General features: G+C 42.2%; 1 protein-coding gene across 3 annotated transcripts in view; it reads right to left on the bottom strand.

Annotated features, from left to right (window-relative positions):
- NGF (nerve growth factor) overlaps positions 1-18,971 on the bottom strand; it is a 53,175-nt gene extending 34,204 nt beyond the window's left edge. Inside the window, exon 1 of one of the 3 annotated variants that reach the window (XM_083444584.1) lies at positions 18,524-18,971. The gene's annotated coding sequence lies outside the window, so the exon portion shown is untranslated. Of the gene's footprint in view, positions 1-18,012; positions 18,156-18,523 lie in introns of those variants that run through there. The other 2 variants (XM_083444586.1, XM_083444583.1) reach the window with 2 other exon arrangements.
- Between the last annotated feature and the right edge of the window lie 1,157 nt (positions 18,972-20,128).

Below are 20,128 nucleotides of genomic sequence, written 5' to 3'. Positions count from 1 at the left end.
ACATACTTTTGTGGCTTAAATTTTCATATGTTTTAGTAAAACCTGCCTATATTTTATAGGACTCAAAATACTAATACTAATGCCTGAGATGAAAAAGAAGGAAAGCATTGTCAAGAGCAGCCAAAGTTGGAGGGAGTTGGATTTGGGAAGCAGTAAGATACTTTTGTTGAGTATTTATAGAACATACTGTATTTTTCTGCGTATAAGACAGAGGGGGGATGTGCAATTAATGGCAGCAGCAAGCAGGAGATTGGCAGCAGCGATTGGTGGGTGATTGGTGGCTGCAGTAAGGCCTGCTGACGATAGGCTGTGGCTGTGGCAATTGGGCAGGCGATTGGTGGCTGTGGTGAGGCGGGTAGATGATTGGCGGCTGCAGCAAGTGGGCGGGTGGACTGTTGGTGATGGCGAGCAAGCAGACAATTGGTGGCCACTGCAAGGTGTGCGATCGGCAGTGGCTGTGGCAAGCAATTGGCAGTGGCGGGCAGGCGATTGGAGGAAGTGACCTCCCCCCCCCAGCTCCGAGGGCCTTCTGGTGGTTCCCTCCCTGTGAGAAGCGAGGTTACAGGGAACCAGGCAGAGGGCCTTCTCAGTAGTGGCACCTGCCCTGTGGAACACCCTCCCATCAGATGTCAAGGAAATAAGCAACTATCTTACTTTTAAAAGACATCTGAAGGCAGCCTTGTTTAGGGAAGCTTTTAATGTTTAATGCTGTATTGTGTTTTTAATATTCGGTTAGGAGCCGCCCAGAGTGGCTATGGGCAGGGTATGAATGAATGAATGAATAAATAAATAAATAAATAATAGTCCAGCACTGAAACCTAGTGCAAAACATAGCAGCTTTCATTGTCCTCTGCAGAGTTATACATCTCTGCAGTATTGAGTGGGAAAAAGTTAAAATGCTTTAGGAATAACATAGCAACAAAAAGGCAAGTAAAATAACCTTAAGCCTCACACTTGCTTGCCACAAAGACTACTGGAAGAGAACTTTTCTCTCTTGTGACTCATGATTTATTCTCAATGGAACAGGATTTCTGGAATGAGATAACAGTAAGAGAAACAAGGGTGTATGACATAGGTGAAGAAGAAGATTGCCATAGAATGGAATGGAAAACTGGAAGGAAGCAGCTAATGGAGAAAGGAAAAGCAACATGGGAAGGGAGTATCTCTGTTTTGGACTAGGTCAGCAATACAAACTTGTTAGACATACACTACTGGAAAATTTTACTGCTTCATCTTGGTAACAGTACACAGGCCCACCCCCTTCCTAAGCCAGTAACTTCAAACAATACACAGAGGGGAAATCTTAATTTTGATGGCTTTTGGATCAGGCCTCAGGAAAATGACTACATGTCTGGGCTGCTGTTTTGTGGAGGAAAATTGGAAGAGGAGATCTGAGAAGCACTTCCCCTAAAGCAAAATCACATTCATGCACTCTCTGCATGGCATGCCATCCTTAACTGATTGATCGACAATGTACGGCTAACAGGTTAATTTTGCAATGAAGTACAGGAATGGAAGCAACACAATAAATGCACCTCACAGCCCAACCTAGGGAAGGTCTTCTGCTTACGTACTGGGTCCTCCACAGGAGAACTTTATTGTGCAAACCTCCCGGGTGATTGTGCCTTTGGGTTTCACTTGTACCACTTCGTGGGAGGGGACCATGAACTGATGCACGCTTATGCAAGGGAGCTACTTCCATGCAGTTCCATGCCACTCAGATAATGTATGCACAGGATGCTTCAATGGAAGGGGAATAGGGCAAGCCCGTGCACCCCCAACGTATGTGCTTTGGATGGGTAAGGGTGGGGTGTGTGGTTTTTTGTTTAAATCCCCTACTGCTATTCATTGAAGTCTACTATCATAATTTTGTCTACATGCTGGCTGTGAGATATTTGTGGATTTGCCTATGCAGCTTTGCATTGTTGTCATAAACACAGCATTAGCACACTTTATCTCAGCCCCAAGCTATATTAACTGTTGTAAATTAGGTGTGATATTGTTATGGAATACAGTTCACACCACCAGTTGCCAACTTTTTAAAAAACAGGCACACTTCTGTGCCTTTAGCATGGCACATACCTGTGTGAAGGGTAACTGCAATTTATCACTCAGCTCATTCAAGAGTAATTACTTCTTATTCTTCAAGGGAAACATGTCAACAGTTCTTTATATTAGCTAAAAGTATTCTCCTGAACATTCACGTCAATAAATGTCATTCTTTATCCCAGAGTAAAATACTAAAGGCTGCAACATTGTTCAATCTGTCTGCCAAGTCATTTCTAGACTCCAGTTTGAAGTGCTGATTATTACATACAAAGTCTTTAAACCATTTGGGGGCAGATTATTTGATGGACTGTCTTCTTCCACATTAACATGCTCACAAACTGTATATTTCACCAGAGGCCTTGTCCTGTGGCCCACTGCGTTTAAGCTAATCCACAGTACACAGTACAATACACAACATTCTCAGTTGAATTACCCAGTTAATGGAACTCCCTCTCCAGGAGGCCGGATTGGTCCATTCTTTAATGACTGTACCTTGCAAGCTGCAAAATCATTCTTCTGTTTTGCCAGACCTTTAGTCTGGGCTGAGTTTCTGTTCCCCTGCAAGGATGTGTTTCATTGGTTCTAATTTTAGAAGTTACTACTTTTTATTAGTTATTGTACTTTTGCATTTTATTGTTTGCTTTTAATGGATTACAAATTGCCTTGGGGGCCCATCTGAGGCAAAAGGCAGGGTGCAAATATTTAGAGAAATAAATAAAATGAAATAACATAGGGGAAGAGGCTTGGAATCACATAAGTTGCCTCTCTGTTTGCCAGAAGAGCTGACCGCTTGATTAGAAGATATGTGTCTCTTTGGGTAATGTTTCATTTCTTTGGATTGCTAATCAAAGCATGGCAAATACGACAAGAAAACAAGCATCACCAGACATATTATTAATAGCAGCCCCCAGTAAAATGCAATCCCCCAGTAAAATGCAATCCAATGAGTGGGAATGGTGGCAAAAGTTGAGAGCAGAGCTGGGGAACCTCTGTCCACCCTCCACTGATACTTGCAGCAATATAACTCCCATCATCCCTGACTATGCTGACTAGAGCTGATAAGAATTGAAGTCCAACAACTTCTGCAGGCTGAAAGGTTCCCCAACCCTGGCTTATAGCATCTGATGAGAAGTGCTGTTACACAGTTATCAATAGCACTGCAGTTGAGATTAGGGCCTGAAAGTCCCAATTCCTTACTGTTTCAGGTGGAGCTAGTAAAAGCACTTGTGTTTCTCCCAACGTTAAGTGAGATGCAGTAATAGTACAAGATGTCTACACCTACAGTATGATCGAAGGAAGCAGTGTCCCAGCTGCAAGAAGCCAAGTACTTAGGAATGAAGAATGTATGTAAATATTATAAAATCAGCTTTATAATAGCCATCATGGGAATGTGACTGGTCATGGTCTATTTGCGAATTTGGCTGTTTTGGCACTATACTGGCTTACACGCAATACTACTCACATAACTTTAGCACACATCATCTCTACATCCTGCTATCAAATGTTGTAAATTAGACATGATGTCAGTAGGGACTGCATTATTTCTTTTTATTAGAGCTGCCATCATTTTTTTTTCTGGCCCCATGTCAATGCCTTTAATTTGCTAAGTGATGCTTTTCCCACCTCTTAACTCCATGCCAGCAAAAGCTTCACCAGGTACATTTCTAGGTATCATGTGGCTGTTAAAACAAAAACAAAAACTACAACTGTGCCTTTAAGTGCCAGCCTTACGTGTCACAGACACTTCAGGAGAAACACGAGCAATCTCTCCAGTCCTATCCAAACTGAATATTTTTATCCAATGTGGCACACTCCTGGAGTTTACAGGAAGCCAGTTCCTTCTTTGAATGTGTTTTAGTGCACTAGCTTCTTTATTAACCCTGAAGAACCTCTTTCTTCTGGGTTGTTTGTATTTTTCAACTAGCTTCTCCCTGCTGGGCAATAATTTTGCATTTGTTGAAAATCCAATACAAACATACTCCCCCCTGCCTGACCCCACAACGGAAGAGAACAGCGCCCAAAAATGTTATAAATGAGCCACTGAGTCTTAATTCAGTTTGCTTTGGAAAGTGGCTTTTGTCTGGTTGGAGCACAATAAATTTTCAGGGCTGTGCATTTCCTGACATGTTAACTTCTAACTTGTCGGAGCAATAGCTCATAAATTAAACAGCAATGATATGAGGCAAACAGGATGATTGGAGCAACATAATATTATGACACTATTTCCTGCCTTCCCATCAATGGAAGAATAACCTTATTGCTAAAACGGGATAAACAAGCCAAACTGATGTGAAGTTTGTAATATACTTTAGTTCTGTGCAGCTGTTCCCCCCCTTTAACTAGTAGATGCTACATGGGACCCTCAAGACAGATCAAGATTGTGGTGTGGGTGTGGGTGTGTGGGTGTGAAGGCTTTAACCCTTTGCCTTCACCACAGTCCCCCTGCAACCCCATCCCATGCCTGCTACTCACAATGGGCATCAATTGGAACTTTTCTTCCATTGCAAATAGGAGATAAAGCAGTCAATTCCAATCAGAATGACAACAAGGGTAGAGAACCAAAGTGCACCATGCTATTTCGCAGTCCCAATCTGCTGGCTACTAGTTGAAGAAAAAACAGCTCTGCACAACCTAACTGCATTACTATGTCTAGTTTTGCCCTAAGATAACTTGCATTGATGGAATGCCATTAATTCAATGGGACTGCAACAGCATAAAAAGGGGCTGAGAATCACCATCTCTGTAATTTATATCACTGTAAGAAGATCATGCTGCATGACTTTCTCTGCAGAAACGTTACTTAATTGTATCACTGAAAGAGTGTCAAGGCAAGAGATACATTATAGGAAAGATACTGAAAGTTAGAAGATTTGCTTGGGTTAGGACTTTGGTAAACCACAAATTCCCAAATGTTAAATTAGGACTGCAAGAATGACAGGAATGAATATGGGAGGCAATATATACAAGTAGAACAAAAATCAAAGGGGAGATAAGCTTTCCAGATGGAACAGACAGCGAGGTTCCTCTCAAATAGATAACATTATCTTGATTTGTCTCCTTGCTAAAACATTTTACTGGTGTAATGTATATTCTGCCTAAATGTGAACAATTACAGATTCAACTAGCGATATACTTTGGCAATGCTGCCAAGCAGTTATACATGTTACTTAACATTTTAATTGTCTAAAGTCACATTTTTGCCTTACGGTACTGAGACCACACATATGGAAATAATTTGGCTAGTAGTTACCAAACCCTCTGGTTCACAGGCAGTCCTGATGCAAGGCATTCTGCCCCACTGACCTGAATAGAGAGTGATCCTGACTTTTTATATTTATTAAAATGGCTTTGTCATTCACAGTATCATATTTCAAGGCAGATTTATTTTAAATGGATTCAATTACTATGGACTAGTGTACTAAAATAAACTGTCTGAGCCAACCATGACCTAATTTACACTTTTATAATTTGCTTAAAGTCTATAATCTATAAGACATGTAACTTGAAATTTCTCGGCATGGATTTTGCTTGTCTGATATTTACCAAATCTAGCTGAAGGGGAAGTTTCCCAAGTAACTGAAAAATATTTTCTGTCCTGTACTCATATGTGAAACTTTTTTAAATCGTTTCTGACAAGTTGTAACTTTAGTTCCCAAATATGTGCTGCATTATCTCTTGTTTTGAAGTAGGAGCCTCTGACTCCTAGAAGATATTGTTCCACACATGCTGGCCAGCCTTCCTCCTCTAAAGCTACACCTTTTTATCACTATGTCCAATCTTGAAAACTTGCACATGGCATTGCAAAGCTCAAGACTTTGCAACAGGGATTACAATAGCTTTTAATAAGTTAACTGTCTATTGATATGAAAACCCTATTACAAGTAGGTTCAACCGGAAATACAGTGATATTGAGTAGGATTGGGGAACCTACAGTGCAAATTCAATGTGAATGTTTTTTTTTTTTAAAAAAAACTTTCTATGACTGCATTCATGCACAGTGGGAATGTTTACATCATGGGTAGGCAAACTAAGGCCTGGGGCCAGAGCTGGCCCAATCGCCTTCTAAATGCGGCCCATGGACAGTCCAGGAATCAGCATATTTTTACATGAGTAGAATGTGTCCTTTTATTTAAAATGCATCTCTGGGTTATTTGTGGGGCCTGCCTGGTCTTTTTACATGAGTAGAATGTGTGCTTTTATTTAAAATGTATCTCTGGGTTATTTGTGGGGCATAGGAATTTGTTCATTTTCCCCCTTGTCTGGCCACCACAAGGTCTGAGGGACAGTGGACCGGCCCCCTGCTGAAAAAGTTTGCTGACCCCTGGTTTACATCTTGCCTACGTCAATGGAATCAAAGCAGCCTAATGTGCACAGGATTACAGTCTATGTTCTATTTTTTCTTCCGTGGTTGAATACTATGTGTTTATTGTCTTTCTTTTGTTTGTTTTCTGCATCAGGTAATAATAGGAAAGGACCAGTTTTCACGTTCTGCTTTCTTCTACTTTTCTCAGCATTTGACTCCTTGAAAACTACCAGTACAGTGGTACCTTGGGTTACAAATGCTTCGGGTTACAAACTCCACTAACCCGGAAGTAGTACCACAGGTTGAGAACTTTGCCCCAGGATGAGAATGGAAATTGCATGGCGGTGGTGTAGCGGCAACGGGAGGCCCCATTAGCAAAAGCATGCCTCAGGTTAAGAACGGTTTCGGGTTAAGAATGAACCTCTAGAAAGAATTAAGTTTGTAACCTGAGGTACCACTGTAAATGTTTTTTTAGTTTTACTTTATATTTATTTGGATTTGGTCTGGGGTTTTTTGGAAGTAAAATAACAGAAACTGAGTTTGGCACTTCTGGACCCAAGCAGAAAATGAATAAGGTATCAAATCAAGCTACATTAGCCTTTGTATGAAAATAAGCTTTTGCTGGAAAGGAAGTGGAATGGGACTCCATCCACTTTAAAGTCCTCAAATGCATATCCTTCAATGACAAATGGTAACCTTACTTTAGAGTCCAGGTATGCCATCCTGCTCTGAAGTAATGGTGCACATAAACCAGCACAGGGGACCCAGTGTTGATGCAGGAGAACAATCTGAGACACAATCTGAGACCCAAGGTAGATACAGCTACCCAAAGCACTCATGCAAAGCCCCATTGAATATGCAATAAAAGTGGCTTTTAGAGGGTGAGGCAGAATGGAGAGGACTGTGAAGAAGGAGAGCCTTGCATAACATTCAGAGTTGTCAGTGCCATTCCTAGGATGGTGGAGGCATGGGTTTACAAAACCTTTTGTAATAAAGCAGGGGTGGGGAATCTGGGGCCCTATATGTTGCTGGACTTCAACTCCCATCATCCATGACTATTGCCCAAGGTGGCTGGAGTTGATGGGAAAGAAATCCCAACAACATGTGGAGAGTCACATATCCCTCACCCCTTTAAAATAGCAGGGTTAAGAGGGAAGCGTCAAGATTCTGCTGCTCTGTTAAAAAATAGACTTGCACTTAAGTTACAGTACAGTAGTACACATGTTATAGCTTATTCTGTAACAGTAGATAATTGAGAATGCCTTCATCATTGGGGGGGGGGGGTGTGTGTGTGTGGAATTTATCCATACGTCTCACAGGGAACATAATTGCAAATTTTCAGAACCTTATATTAACTGCAGTACAGTGGTACCTCGGGTTACATACGCTTCAGGTTACAGCCAGAAATACATCCAGGTTACTAACCCAGAAATATTACCTTGGGTTAAGAACTTTGCTTCAGGATGAAAACAGAAATCGTGCTCTGGCGGTGCGGCGGCAGCAGGAGGCCCCATTAGCTAAAGTAGTGCTTCAGGTTAAGAACAGTTTCAGGTTAAGAACGGACCTCCGGAACGAATTAAGTACTTAACCCGAGGTACCACATGTGCCTGGAATTTTGAAAATATTTGAGTTTTATTTCTACATCTCCTTCATTGGAGGTTTTTAAGCAGAGGTTGGCTGGCCATCTGTCATGGATGCTTTAGCTGAGATTCCTGCATTGCAGGGGGTTGGACTAGATGACCCTTGGGGCCCCTTCCAACTCTACAATTCTATCATTATCTGTCTCTGATCACCTGAGTGATTATATGGCTGATAGAGCCTACAGTTTTTTTTGGGGGGGGGGCGTGATGACAGATGCCCCTAATTTGATACCTAAGTCTAAATGGAATTCTCCTGAATGTCTGTTTACTTGAGTGCCATTATACAAGCATATTGCCATTGTTAGTCCACTTTCCTGCTTTGAAGCATGCAACTTTCTTCCAAGGCCACATTCATCTGCACACACTCTTGGGTGCAGGAGAGAAGAGAAGCAGGACTGTGCTGTATAGGAAACAAGCCACACTATAAAAATGAGTGGAGCTGACATCTATTTAAAAAATGCCCTTTGAGACCCATGATTTCACAGTCTTTAGAAAAACTGTTAAATTAATGAGAGCCATAAAAACAAAACTCCAAGCCTTAATACTGTTTAGAATACAAAAAAAGGGGGTCTTAGGTGGCAAGAAAAGCAGAGGTACATTTCATGTAACATGAAACTGGCAAAGCAATAATCCATCTCTCATTGGAATACGAATTCCACTAATTTCCTCTGTGTGGTTCAAAGCTGTCAAATGGAGCCTAATCTTTTATTAGTTTCCCAAACAGTCACCACCCCACAGAGGAGCTAAATAAGCCTTAAGCATAGCAGCTTTGAAACTGGAACTTGCATAGCTATTCAAAAATAAAATAAATGACCCACTGCCAGGCTAAAAATTTTTACAGTCATGTTTATTGCAGCTCAGTGTTAGAGGCAAGACCTGTGATTATATTTTTGACAACAGTTGTCACATTTAACCAAGACAGAGGAAAATCCCCCAAAGCACAGCCAAATAAATCACCATACCTGCTATTGGGTGAATTCCTGTAACTATGCCTGAACCTGCTCAGCTGAAAATCAGTGCAGTCTCTGGTGCTTAAAAATGCATCTTTCAACAAAACAATATAGCAGAGGGGAATTTGCTGATAGCTTAATACTACTGGTTTCAATGTGATATACATCCACAAGCTCCTACTTCTGACACAATCTGGGCATATTTATATTAAAGCAAGGAAACTACTACGGGCAAGAAAGGTTGCTTCAGAAAATGGGAGTCTCTTCTACAAATCAGAACAAAAAGAGACACAAACAGGCACGTGCGCGCACACAAACACAAAAAAGAAGTGGATGAAGATGGGTGGGAAACGAAATAAAGAATTTGAGGCTCTTGTCACTAAGAAAATTAACAACAAGGATTAAAAAAATATATCTTTAAGTTCCCAGAAGTAGAAAATCCAGCTGGGAGGAAGTCAGATGACAAGTGAACTAAAGATGTGCTAAATAAGTGTAAAGAGATTGCAAACGAGTTGAATAAATTCTATGTGTATAACTACACTGAAGCTGTAGGACAAAAACCCAGGAAGTCTGAGAAACAGTGTGGTGTGACAGTTGGACTGGCACCTGGAAGAGGGGGAGAACCTTGTACACCACCATGAGCTCATTGGAAAAAAGATCTGCATTTGGCAACCCCACATTTTAAGTGGCCTAAACCTATTAAGAAAACTAAAAAAAAAAAAACAACCAACACCTGAGATCCAACTTTTGGCACCCATATGAGAAATCCAGGCATCCCATTGTGGGCTTCCTATCTCTGCCCTGACTCCAACCAACTTGTTGCTTGCTTTTAGAGCTCCATAGCAGCAGGGCTTGTCTTCTTCTCCATCAGTGGTGAACCACAGCTACAGTACAGCCTGCTATAGTTGTGGAGGAAAATGAGAGGAAGTAGGAGAATGGATCTGTTAAAGCAACAGGCACTACATCTGAAGTAGCACCTAGTAAACCAAGCTGGTATGGATACCTACTCATCACACCCCAATAATGTGCTGCCTTGTCTGTCAAGCCAGTGTGTTTAGGTCTCTTTCATATTTACTACCCATGAGTCAAGCCTAAGGTCTTAAGCCTAAAATAACTAAATTCAGTTGGGGGGGGGGGATTTTGGGAGGCACAATGGGTAATATAAAGTAACTGTACACATACATTTTAGATTAAATTACATGTATGTGGTTAATCTGGGTTTCCTGAGCACATCTCTCTTCTCTGCCCCCTTCTGGTGCTAAACACATATACCAAGTATGCATCGTACATACCAAGCAAACACACATACCAAGCGTGTTAGGTTTTCAGATACAATTCTACAATTGTAGGGGTAGCAAAGCTGTATAGCTGAACACTGGGGTAATAAAGACCCCAACAGTAGTTTCTGTCGGGTGTCTGTTGCTTCATTAACATAATAGCAACACTGTTTTCCATGCTGAGAAGCAATTATAACAGGAATCTCTCACATTTCCTCATAGTAGTAAAAGTGCCCTTACAATGCAAACCGTGGCATATGTGTTAAAACATACCACCATACATGCAATGCTTTGGCCTGCTTTACACCTGCAACGTTTGTTTAAAAAGAAAAACAATAGGTGTTGAAACAGGAGGAACATCCTCTCTTTTACCCCATTCCCTTCTTCTGAGTATAACTTGAATAGACATGGCCAATAATTTGCTGCAGTGGCCACAGTGTGATAATTTGGCTACCAACACATTATCCAATCGGTACCTCAAGCAAATTCCTGTGAATCTGAGCATTTTTTATAAGCAGGTTTATGCTCATAGATTTGCTTTAAATTCCCTCTTATTAAATTACGTGATCTTTCAATAGGGCATTGTTAATGAAAGCACGACATGTAAAAGGAGAGCTATTTTGGATCTTCATTATATATCTTTTTAAAGAGCCCATCAGGATGCTTTTGAAGGTTCATGCTCAAGAGTTTCCAGCAGTAGAAACTTCTCTAAAGCTTTATTGCAAATTACTTGGGCTTCAGGTTTGGGACCAACGTAGGTTTGCTACACAAAATGACTGTTATCATTTAGTGCTACAGAAAGTGGTTTATGATTGCCCATGATTCTGCCTGTCATTAGCTAGAATACATTCTTCCCTCTGCACCCATTTAACCCAATCCCTCTCATCTTCCTTACCACTGCTCAAGGTAGATTCATCAGAGGAACTTGGAAAGTATAATCATATGTTGTTACTGTTCCCAGTAATGGAAAATTGGATTTTGATATGGCTACTTGCCAATAGACCTTCTTTTCTTTAAAGCCTGTAATACCATAAACCCAGAACCCTTGGAAAGAGAAGAAAAAGATGTTTCCTGGGAAGCAAATATTTCTCTCCTCTTCAAGATTCCAAAGTGTTCCTTAGAGCGAACACTGACACACAAGCTGATAAGCAATGCTGAAAAAAGGTCAGTTCGAACACAGATTCTGCCTGAATTTTAGAAACCCTGCTACTAAGACTTCTCTCCATTTATCAAAATGCCACCCACAGTATTCTGCATGTCACACCGGAGCTGACTTGATCTAGTAGGTTTTGTTTGTTAGGTACGCTCACCATTTAACACACACGAGATGAGAGGAAACACAGGTTATTTTCCCTTTGGAAGTTTTAGATCAAATGCTCCATAAAGTTAGGGGTGCCTGACTTTTAACCTGCTCCTGTGTCCTTAACAGCAAATGCAGAAGCAGTAGTTGAAATGGTAAAGCTTTTTCTCTCCTCTTTGATATCTGCATGTCAGCCTGTTGTCAAAGGCACAAGAAGGAGTAAAAAGGGGACAGTTTTGCATATAGTTCTTAAGAGCCTTTCTGGCTGGACCTACTGAAAGATTTACAATGAAAAAAAATTAAGTGTTCCCTTGGCTTACTACATTTGACCACGAGGCTCCCCTGCCCCAAAATGAATTGCAATTACTAGGATCCAAGAATTCGCATATGCCAGATTAATTTAAAGAGTGAAATAACCTATTGTACTTCCATTTTTGTTCTGCTGGTTTTTTATGTGCTTATACTGTTTTCCAATAATTTGATATAAATAACAAATTATAAAATCAATAGTATTCAGTTTCAAATATTTAGATACGCTATGCAGGACAGTTTAAATGTTTAAAATTCCTGGGAGCCAGCATCATTCTTTACCTTAACAGGTAGAAATACCTGCCTGAAAAGGGTACAGGAACTGACGCTGCACTTCATTACCTAATCTCCTGTAAGTTTCATATACCATGATCAAGCCAACCCAGATCTGTGGGAAAGGTTACAAACATAAAGGGTTCTCTTCTAAAACAACATTATTACTAGATCAGAACTAGAATTACAAACTGAATCCCAAGCACAAGCACTTAGATCACTGCATTAGAGCGACAGATGTATTTCATCTTCCTTAGTTATGGAGGTTCTAGGCAGTCATAATCATCTCAGTTATGGATATCTGCAGAAATGCATGAAGTCTTAATAATGAAAGGCTTATTCTCATAATAAACAAAAGTGGAGTGCTTAAAATAGGGCTGGCTCACCCTTTTCAGCCCAAGGAACAAAGACACACAGAGGAAGAGATATACAGTGATACCTCGGGTTACACACACTTCAGGTTGGTTACATACGCTTCAAGTTACAGACTCTGCTAATCCAGAAATAGTACCTCGGGTTAAGAACTTTGCTTCAGGATGAGAACAGAAATGGCACAGCAGTGGCACGGCAGCAGTGGGAGGCCCCATTAGCTAAAGTGGTGCTTCAGGTTAAGGACAGTTTCAGGTTAAGAACGGACCTCCGGAACGAATTAAGTACGTAACCAGAGGTTACACAATACCCTCCCCATTCCTTTGCTGATGTGTGGAGGGAATTTTCTCCCCATCGTGGTGCTGGGTTGGGCACTGCAGGGCAGAGAGAAACCTTTCCACCAAGCCCAATGCTATGATGGAAGGAAGATTGCTTTTTACACATCCATCTCAAAAAGCGCTATTATATTACTATTGTGCTGCTGGGCTGGACAGAGATGAAACGCCCAGGGCTTCAATGGAGAAGAAAATCCCATCTACTCAGCCCAACTCTCATTCTTCTGCTGGCCTTATGACTGGTAAAACAGGCAACAGCAATGGTGCTGAACAAGTCGTTGGTGCTCTGGTAACAGGAAGAAACCCTCTGATTTGCTCCACTCTTTCCCTGGGACAACTTAGGAACCATCAGAACACTCAATTCTGTTTCTGTGGATTTGAACCCCTGTCTCCTATAATATAATTATTATTATTTATTATTTATACTCCGCCCATCTGGCTGGATTTCCCCAGCCACTCTGGGTGGCTTCCAACAGAATATTGGAAACATGATAAAACATCTGCCTTCAGATGTCTGTTTATTTCCTTGACATCTGATGGGAGGGCATTCCACAGTGGGGGCACCACTACCGAGAAGGCCTCTGCCTGGTTCCCTATAACCTCGCTTCTCACAGGGAGGGAACCACCAGAAGGCCCTTGGAGCTGGACCTCCTAGGCCCTGGTACAACACTACAACCATGACACCACATTGGTTGACTTTAGGAGAATATTAGGGGAAATGTCTTGTAGGTGAAAGCAGTTACAAATGGAAATAATTAGGTAGAGGGTTGGTAGGGACAGCGATCTATTGAGAATGTTCTAGGTCTGCATCTCCTGCAGCAGAAAGGGGGTTACAAGGTTCCATCCAATTCTAGACATATATAATTCAATTTAAAAAGTGATGTAAAATCCTCCTTCCGGTCATATTGATGCACATTTAATAATTCAGCTTGAGTCTGATATGATTTTAAAACTACAAGGAATATTGCTTTGCTCCACATTTCAAGTAACTCATAGGAGCCACAAACTCTTGCATAAGCCATTGAGCTTTGAGCTGTTGACTATGTACTTCAGTTCTACTCTAGCTTTAATTGCATACAAATCTTTTAAATGTCTCTGTATGAAGCATAAACCAAAGATTGTAATAACAAGAAAAAGAAGCTGTTATATTAATATTAGCTACCTTTAAATTAATTTCAGCTGTAATTTTCGATCGTGAGGGTAACCGCAAAGGCAAAGAACATTTTTAGGACACTGTGGCCCAGTTGAATTGAACCCATAACAAGAAGAAGGAAATAGAAGTTTGTTTACATTCAGCAAAGGGAATATTGCAAATGTAAAAGATGCCTCTCCAATTTGGTCCAGGATTGCTGGTTCTTCTTGAAGTTATGTTAATTCCTGCATTGCACAGGGTTGAACCAGATGAATCTTGGGATACCTTCCAACTCTACAATTCTATTATTCTAGCCCCCCCCCCACCTGAGGTGTATGAATGCACTTTAGAAGATACAACAGAATAGTAAACAAATCTGGACTAGGGCTGTTAACTCTAGATAGATAGAAATGTGATGGTTCAATATTCTTCCAGCTTACATGATAACTGTCCCTTTCTCTTTCTTTCTTTTTGATAAACCAGACCTGGTCTCAGCCATTCACCTTCAGATCAGACCACTTTAATGTTCACTATGTGGGGCTGCACTTGAAGACAATCTGGAAGTTTCAGATTTCAGCAACCAGAAGCTTGGACAGGAGCCAGTCAATCAGTTCATATTACACAGATCTTGTACCAGCTTAACTGATCTTGTTTCCAGGCTTAATGCAAGGAGCTGGTTTTGACCTCTGAAACCCCAAATGGCCTGGGGCCAGTATTTCTCAAGAATCCCTACAATCTCCCCTACATTTCTGAGACATTTAGTTCAGCAGACAAGAACTGGTACCCTCTCCCATGAGAGGTTTGTACCACACTTTTAAATGGGGGGTGAAGAATGCATAATTTCAGCAGTCTTTTTGCAGATTATCATTCTATTGTGCTGTACTGGGGCAGATGGGGCTCATCAACCTGGGAAGGTAGCTTACCTAGGAGAATGAAAACTCTGATCCTAAGCCTCCGCTGCCTTGTGGGGTATATTTAAGAGAAGGAAAGGCTAAAAAATAAACCCTACACAAACTTGGAGTGCAGTCTCTAAGATAGGGCCTCGTACACCTCCTACCAGCAACTCCTGCAGCCAAGCCCAGGACCTCCATACACACTGCTGAGGCATGAAGAGGTCACTTCAGGGCTGCTAATGCCCACTCCATTCTCTCTCAAGACGGACAGATGCCAACAACAAACTGCTACTGCCTTTTTACTTTTTAGGCTGCAGTCTTATTCACTCTGACCTGGAAACTCAATGGGAATTAATTTTGAACTGACTTCTACAGGATAGCATGTTTTAGAGATTGCCATGGGATTTACTGATGTGTTGTTGTTATTTTGCTTTCCCCCTTTGTCTCAAAGGGGCTGCATTTTGATCTCTTTGCTGATTCCAACTGGAAGACACAATTATAGCAAATGGGAACTCACTGAATTATCATTATTGCATCTATTAGTCTACTTAAAATGTATCCAACTGACTTAACAAGATAAAGCAGATAAAATCTTTCCTTAGGTTCTTTTGCATTCATTTACACCTCTCTACATTTTTATCATCTACTTCTAGTTTAACACTTCAGTATTGGGGAATCTGCCATTTGAACAAACTCTCTGAGTGCTTTCAATATTTAAAACAGCACCATTTGGCTATTTTCTGTTATCCAGAAGCTGATTTTCCAAGCACAGTAGCTATTATCAAGTCCAGATCTCAAGATTCTGAGCCAACATTGAATTATTGCCTTGGTAGACAAAAACTAATTTTGATGTATAGATGTGTGTGCGTATTGCAGTTGTTTTCTATAAAGACCTCTGCATTCTCGTGTTCATTACTACAAAGTTTTTGCTATCATTTACAGTCTTATGGGTGGTCTACTATTTCCACTAATGTTAATGCTAGAAGACCAAAGCAGGGTTAAATTAGGCAAGCACCATTAACTGCAAGACAGCTGCATGTGTACGCACGAGTAAGTTCTCTCTCATCTACCTGTAACTCAACTGTATATCTATCTCTTTTGTCTTCTGGTAATCATACAAAGGCCAAGAGAAAGAGAAAAAACCCCCAAAAGCAGAGAATCTCCCCCCTGCTTCTATAGGTGAATTAATTCCAGACCATGGATTGCTTAATGTTTAACCAATAACAAAGTAAACTATTTCCATCTGAAATGCCAGATATTCATGTGGAACAGTCTTCCCCCTGAATTTTTGTTATATTATTAAAACTACTCCTTCACCTCGAAAACAGACAGGGTTTCTGGCAAGCAACATAAACCAAAAAAATGGAATCTATATGTGTAATCTAGCTCACAAAACAGTACAAAACTGAAGAACACATGTGGAGAGGTGGTAGAATAGGGATTTTTTTTTACAACTTTATCCTATGTACACTTACTTAGAAGCAAACTCCATTAATGTCATTACAACTGTGTAAGAGAACTTCATGGTTTTATTAGCCAACCTACTTTAATGCATGTTATTAAATCAATCAGGAACAATTCATGTTTATCAGATGGCTGAATTCAGCACATATTTTTTAGATGGGAATTGCCAGCAGAGGTCACCATTGCTTTAAATGGCCATGATAAACAGTGACATTTTCAAAAACTGTAATGGATGGTCTGGGAGACCTCCATCAGCCTGGCCTGGACTGACATTATGTGACAGAACTGAATTTTGTACTACTGTATTTCCATGCATGCTACACTTTATGGTGTTTAAGCAAAAATGAAACAGTTTCATTTTCAACAGTTGAAACACAACCACAATACAAGCAGAATTAAATTGTTTAGTACAAATAATAAATACACCTCTTCTTTAAACTGATGCTTAGAAAACAAACTACAGCGATCTGTACGTGAGTCTTGAAACAAACTTTCCCCCCTTTGAAATACATGCAAGTGACACAGAATTTTAATGTGTACAGAAGCAAAACAAATCTGCATCAACAAGTGGGATCTATCTCACCAACACAACTTCAGACTTCATAATATACCAGCTGAATTTATCTTTGTATGTTGTACTGTAAAGGATAAGCACTTTCCATTCAGAAACAAGTTAGTTTTCTTGAATTGAAACTTTGACACTTTGAAGCAAGTTGAACAGACACAATTTCACAACTCTTTAGCTTTCTGCCCATTTTTTAAAATGAGAAAACAGAGAACTAAAAGAAGAAGAGCAAGGTTGCTTCTGAGCAAAGTTGTGCTTACCTAATACTAGGAGAAAGTAATGAGCAACAGAAACTTCATGACTTCCTCTCCTAGCATCTTGTGAAACAGATTTTGTCCCTTAAGGGTGAGTTCTCTGCATTTCTCAAGTTGCTGAATTATCGTTATCCCAATTCCACATACTCCTTTGAAAGTGACTGTATCACTGAACAATGTCTCCAGATGTTTCAAAGATTGTTAAGCAATGATTCAGATACTTGATGTTAAGGTCCTGATCATCTTTGGCTCAATATATGACTCATCTAACCCATTTGGCCGTTGGTCCTTATTATCTTTTTTTGTCCTGTAGGCGAATGCTTGACTCCCCCCCACCCCCAATAATACAATTTCATGGATCATAATGACGTTTCTCATTTTATAGCAGTACAGTGCCATGGAATTATTTAATGATGGAATGTTGATCAAACAATGAGAGCATCACTGGAACCACGTAAGATAAAGTAAAGCTAACATGAGGTGTTCTAGACAGAATCTCTTCCTACAACTTAACAACAAAGTTCTGATGCATATTTTCAGTTAAGCTAAGGTACAAGGCTACGTTATGCTGTACCCCACACCTAGCTTATACAAAGGATTTACAGTAATACACTTCGATGCTCACAAATTTTCAAGCTTGTGACAATTTGGGGGGGGGGGGACCAGCCGGACGAGCACACTATTCATATATCCATTTATTTCCTGCAGGTTTATCACCGGACAAGGCAATGCTCAGAAGTTAAAGGGTGGAAGAAACAGACCCACAAACTGTCCCAAGGAGCTACAAAAACAAAACAACCCCCTCCCGCTCATCTGCTCGCCTCTTTCCCCTTCTGGCTGGCATTCGCTTTCAGGGGTGGGGGAAAAAGCTTAATCACAAACCATAAATCAATGAACACCGTCAGTTTCCATCCTGTCCCAGCAGGGAGTTTGTAGCTGGAGGGGAACTCAACCCTGTACGTGTCTGGGGGCTTTAAAAAGTGTAAAAACAGCGCGAGAGAACCACTGCCTGTGCCCTGATTTACACCAGAATGCCTTAGGCATTTTTTTTTTTCTGTGCGACCATACGCGGAGCTAGGCGAAAACGGGCTACTCACGCCGTTTATGGATTTATTTATTTGATGAGGGACCACTGCGCCCTCTAAGCCACGACTTTCGGACGGGGCTGCTGCTCCCCAGAGAAAGACGCGCCACTAATCTTCGCTCATCCCAGAGGCTGCTGGGCTTGCTTGGTCCAACCCCACGAGGGACCTTCATTTCCAGTGACAGCCCCGGGACCGCAGCCTGCGGGCTTGGGAGTTGGCTGGCGTCCCCTGCGGCCGGCCGCTCCACGCCAGGGCAGCCTAGCAGCAACTTCTCCTCCTCACGCGCCTGCTGCGTCCATTGGCCCAAGGCGGGCTGGCGACTCACCTCAGCGCTGCGACCGCGGGCAGGTGGAGAGAGGCCCCCCTAGGAGCTGCTGCTGCCGCTGCTGCTGCTGCCGCCGCTATAGGCGCCGTCGCGCAGGCTCACGCACGGGATCCTCGAGCGCCTCGCTCCGTGGCCACTTTCCCAACGCACGCGAGCCATTCACTTCGCGCGCGCGCCGCAGCCTCATCCACGGCGCTCTCGCTCAACTCCGACCGAGCCGCCGCTGTTGCGGCAACTGACTCACGAGAGACAGACTCGCCTGGGTCCTAGCGCCATAAAAAAAAAAGGCGCGGGAGCTGCACAGACTCGCCGCGCGCAGCCCAAAAGACGCTGGGCGGGAAAGTCCCCTGAGGGGGCGCGGAGCGACTCCCGGGAAAGACGTCGCTGGCCCGGGCCGCCCGCGAGCTTTTTCCCGCCCTCGCGCTCGTCCGCCTTTGCTGGGCTCTCGAGAGGGACTCGCCGGCACGTGCGCGGCTCCTGTCTCCTGCGGGATATGAATGGAAATGCAGGCGAGCGCCTCGGGAGGCCTGCTCGACTTCTGATTGGAGGAGGGCGGGCGGAGCGCCCCGCGAGGAACCTCCCACAGCTGCGCCGGGCCACTCCGCGCGAAGGAAGGCGAACGTTCCAAGCCCCCTTGAGTCATCTGTTTGGGGGCGATTATCCAGTTTCGCGCCGGAATTATCTGGAATAATTAAATTTGGCAGCTTTTTTTAGCTCTTCCTGGAGGTCCACTATAAAATACCTGCTCCGTAAACAAGAAATCATCCCAGTTCCTGTCGAATTGAGCTTTGAAAGAGCAGTAAAGTAGATTCATAAATAGCAAGGTTTGCAGAGTAAACCCGATTCACAGGTAGATGAAAAGAAAACAAACCCCGCTGCAGATTAACTGAGTGAAAACTTGGTTCAAGAATGATGAATCCTCTCCCACTCAAAGAAGATCACCAAACTGCAAACAGAAAGGTGTCAACTTTTGGAATGAAGGAATTCCATTTTCAGCCACCAACATCAGCCAACAGCCCATAAGAATATAAGAACAGGATCAGCCCAGTGGCCCATCTAATCGGGCATCCTGTCCTCACAGTGGCCAACCAAATCCCAATAGGGAGCCTGCAAGCCGGAGCAGACTCTCTCCCGTTGTGATTTCCAGCAACTGGTGTTCTGAAGCAGGCTGCCCCCAACAGTGGAGACAGAGCATAGCCATCAAGGCAAATAGCCTTCTCCTCCTCCATGAACTTGCCTGTTCTTCTTTTAAAGCCATCCAGGTTGCTGGCTATCCCTGCCTCCTGGGTGGGTGAGATCCATAGTCTGGCAATACACTGTGTGAAGAATTGCTTTCTTTTGTGTGCCCTGAATCTTCCAACATTCAGCTTCTACAAGTTCTAGTGTTAGGAGAGAGCGAGAGAAAAACTTGCCTCTATCTGCTTTCTCCTACCATACATCATTTTCTACACTCCTTTCATGTCACCGCTCCCATTTTCTCTGTATTAAAAGGCCAACCAAGGTTTTAACCTCTCCTCACAGGGGAGCTCCTCAATCCCCTGGATCATTTTGGTTGCCTTTTTTCTCTCTGAATGTACAACATCCTTTTTTAAGGTACATCCTTTT

This window comes from Podarcis tiliguerta (genome assembly GCF_965153285.1).
Source record: "Podarcis tiliguerta genome assembly, chromosome: 6".
Lineage (NCBI taxonomy): Eukaryota > Metazoa > Chordata > Lepidosauria > Squamata > Lacertidae > Podarcis > Podarcis tiliguerta.
This window is presented reverse-complemented; position numbering and strand designations above follow the sequence as displayed.